A 4,194-nucleotide genomic window follows, 5' to 3' on the forward strand; every position below is an offset into this window, starting at 1 on the left:
AGACAACAGTACAGTAATTACCAGAGGGATGAGGGTTGGGAGCAGGTGGAATATGGTAAATGGGGAGATAAACGGTGATGGAAGGAGACTAGTCTTTGGATGATAAGTGCGTAATGCAATGTGCAGATGATGTATTGTAGAATTGTACACTTGAATCCTATATACTTTTATTGACCAATATAACCCAAATAAATTCAATTAAAAATAAAATAAAGAATGGAAAAGGTGCCATTAGGTAATGTTTTTAGTGGATCCAGTTTTCCGAAATGCTTTAACTCTTCATGCAAATCAGTTTCATGTAAGTATGAGTTTAATGTGCTTTGGGGTGTTTGTTGTTATTGCTCTATTCATTTATTAGCGAATATTAATGCAGCAAAGAGAGGACAGAAACTCACAAACACTCTACACAGTTTTAGGAGATGCATTGCAGGAAAAGAGAGGCTAAGGACAACAGTATCCTAGGGTCTTGGTGGATGCATTCCTGGGGGAGATGGACCTCTGATGGGGGGAGGGGTTAAGGGGGGAAGGAGAGGAGGGGGCCTCATTCATGGAGGAGCCATGACTATCGTGTCCCTTGAGTTGGGAGAAGACCAATTGGTGGGCCCATGGGTGGTCTCATACCAGGTGGAGGAGTCATAATGCCTGGAGGAGGGAGCTGCCCAACCTGGTGCTATTGAGTTGGAGCTCCAGCAATGCTGGCAGTGGCTGCTACAGCAGCAGCTGCAACAGTGCTTCATCCCTGTGGAGTCGTTACCTGTGGGAGGTTCCCCCAACCCCTCGGACAGGGCCTGCTAATCCCGCAGGAGTCTGCGGAATAGGAACACGACCTGGTACTTCTCTGCCAGCCCCCCTGCCAACCCCAGGGCCTCCTGCAGCTCCTGCAAGGGGTACATAAGCGATCCCAGTATCTTTGCTGGGAGATTCCTCCACAGTCATGGACATCAGGTTCTCCCGCGCAGCAACACCAGACCCAAAACCCGCTTCTCTTCTCACTCGCGCTGCTTCGCATTCTTTGGCTGGATCTTCTTGAACTCGTCACAGTCACAGATGATCAAGTTCATGTGCTTATCAAAGGCCTTAAAGGTGCTGATGAAGATGCGTCCGTCCTGCAGGTTGCAGTGCATGTGGTAGTCAATGTGCTACAGCATCTTGCTGCTCTTCCCCACCGTCATAATTGCGGTTCCACCAAGTCTGACGTCCACAGTAAAGTATCGGGATCCTTAAGACCTAAGGGAAGGCTACAGATAAAGGTATGATGCAGGTTCTGCTATAGGCAATGCAAGCTGGGCAGAAGCTTCCAACAGTGGGTGGAGATTTTTTTTCTTCCCCCAGTCATTAGGGTCAGAGAAAAATTAATAAAAAGGTACAGATTTTTCCAATGTACCTCCTCCCCCCCCCCACATAAATATAGCATCCCCCATTATGAACTTCCCAACAAGAGTGATATATTTCTAACAATTCATAAGCCTACATTGACGCATTATGATCACCCAAAGTTCATAGTGTACCATCATGGGGTTTACTCTTTGTGTTGTACACTCTATGGATTTACACAAATCCTATATAATAAAAGCCTAATGTGCAAATTGACCCCTCAACATGGAGTTCAACTGGGAGTTCAACTGGGGGTGGGCCCACTGGCAAACTGGTGGAAGGGAGGCCCCCACCAGTAGCTGGCAGCCTCTAGGGACCCTACCTGTGCACGAATTTCATGCACTGGGCCTCTAGTGTATAATTACATGTATTCATCATTATAGTATCATAGAGACTAATTTCACCAACCTACAAATTATCTGTACTCTGCCTAGTCATCCCTCCCGCTTCCCTCAGCCCCTGGCAACCACTGGTCTTTTTACTGTCCCCATAGATTTGCCTTTTCCAGAATGTCATGTGCTTGAAATCATATAGTACATGGCCTTTTCCAGTTGGCTTCTTTATTTAGTAATGCAATAGTTCCTCAGGTTACATTGGAGATCCATTCCTATGGCGCAACATAACATGATTTTCACCATAAATCAGAACCCACCTACAGAAGGACCTACGTCACTCACATGGAGCACATACACAGCAGAAATGAAGTGAAACAGTAAAAAAATTTAAAAGAAAGATAACAATTCTGACCTTTACTTGTGTTAAATAAATAATAAAAGACATAAAGCACATATGTATATACATCTAAATGACGGAATTTTTTTTTAATAAATAAATGGGAGATGGCGACGTAACCACTAAACAACATACATTGAGTCCGATGTCACCCGAGGACTATCTGTATACATTTTACTTTTCCCTGTTTTTTCATGGCTTGATAGTTCATTTCTTTTTAGTATTAAATAATACTACATTGTTTGGATGGACCAGCATTTATTTACCCATTCATCTATCGATGGACATATTGGAGGCTTCCAAGTTTTGGCAACTTAGAATAAAGGGGCTAAAAACACTGATGAGCAAGTTTTTGTGTGGACATAACTTTTCAACTCCCTTGGGTAAAACCCAGGAACACCATTACTGGGTTGTATGGTAAGAGTGTATTCAGTGTTGTAAGGAACTTCTAAAATGCTTTTTTGAAGTGTCCTTATATACACTTTTTTAAAACTAATGCTTTATCGTTGAAAGTTTTGCATATGTCCTCTTTTTTCCCCATTGACCCCCTCCAGCCCGCCACTGCCCCCTGTGATGTGTAATGCCCCAGGCCTTCAGCACCTTATTGTTTGTATCCATAGCTTATGCATATATACATACAATGTCTTTGGTTGATTACCTCCCACCCACCCTCCCCACCTTCCCTCCATGTATACTCTTTCATTTTGTAGTCAGTGACCAACAAAGTTTACTGCTCCCCTTTGCTGCATGTCAAAGCCCTGGATGGTGAGAGCATGCAGAGGCCCAACAGGTGGCCCTGACAACTGCTTAGCTCAGACACTCCCTGCTGTGACCGTGAACCTGAGCCTCTGTGTGTTCCTGTCTTGTGTCCTGCTGCCCCATGTGCCTCCTTTGCTCACACACCTTTTCCATCCCATATGTGGATGGAACTTTAAAAGCACCAGTACAAAGATAAAATTATTAAGAATTTCAAGACAGTGATAACAGAACCTTAAACCAAGGGCAGGGTTTCTTCTGCTACCACATGGGTCACAGCTTCCAGCTTCACTGAAGTCTGCCCTTATATCTTCATGTTAATTTTCAGGGTCCCAGTCATTCCTATCTATTCCAGATGGTACAGTTTGAAATTCATTTTGCATTGAATTACTCCACATGCAAGTTTAAACTTCAGGTTTGGTGGCCAGAAGTCTTTATCACTGGCTGTTACAGATAAGGGATATTTTAGGTTAATCCTGGAAGCTTTCTGCTCCCTTTCTCAAACTGTGAATGCTGTTACAAAATCATGAGTAAAAATGTATCCAAAATGCAAGAAGGGGTGATGTATTTTAATTTAAAAAAAATGAAAATTTCCATAAGATCTTCTATACAAGGAACTGCTTAGAAATGCCCTAAATGGAACCCTTGTACACTGCTGCTGGGGATATAAATTGATGCAGCCTCTATAGAAAACATTATGGAGAATCCTCAAAAGATTAAGAACATAGCTCGCATAAGACCTAGCAGTCCCTCTTCTGGGTAACTACCTGAAATTTTTTAAAATATTTATTCATAAACAGGCATCTCCCCCAATGTTCACTTCAGCATTACTCACAATAGCCAAGACATGAAAACAACCTAAGTTCCTTTGATGTGTAATTGGATAAAGAATTTGCGGTAATCATGTACAGTGAAATGCTTTTGGGCCATAGAAATGATGAAATACTACCATATGGGACAACACAGATGGATGGTGACAGTATCATTATAAACTAGAGGCTCAGTGCACAAATTCATGCATGGGTGGCATCTGGCCTCCCTGGCCCCAATCAGGGTGGATTTGGCTGGGCCTATTAGGAGGAGATGGCAGGAAATTGGCCAGCCAGCCCGCCCCAATCGGGGCCTAATCAGGGCAGGGCTGGCCAGAGGGGGTTCCACAGGCGATTGGCCAGTGGGACCCGCCCCTGATTGGGGTCGGGGGGTGGGGCGATTGAAAGTGGGGCCAGCTATTGGGAGGGGCTGTGGGCAGTGGGCCAGCAGGGCCAGCCCCCGAATGGTGTTAGGGGGCTGATTGTGGGCCAGTGGCCAGGGGGAGGGGCCATGGGTGTTGAC

General features: G+C 44.5%; 1 pseudogene; it reads right to left on the bottom strand.

The window, feature by feature from the left end:
* Positions 1–447: 447 nt before the first annotated feature.
* On the bottom strand, positions 448–1,214 carry LOC102245174 (annotated as a pseudogene).
* Between the last annotated feature and the right edge of the window lie 2,980 nt (positions 1,215–4,194).

This window comes from Myotis brandtii, unplaced genomic scaffold (assembly GCF_000412655.1).
Source record: "Myotis brandtii unplaced genomic scaffold, ASM41265v1 scaffold1203, whole genome shotgun sequence".
NCBI classification, from domain to species: Eukaryota; Metazoa; Chordata; class Mammalia; order Chiroptera; family Vespertilionidae; genus Myotis; species Myotis brandtii.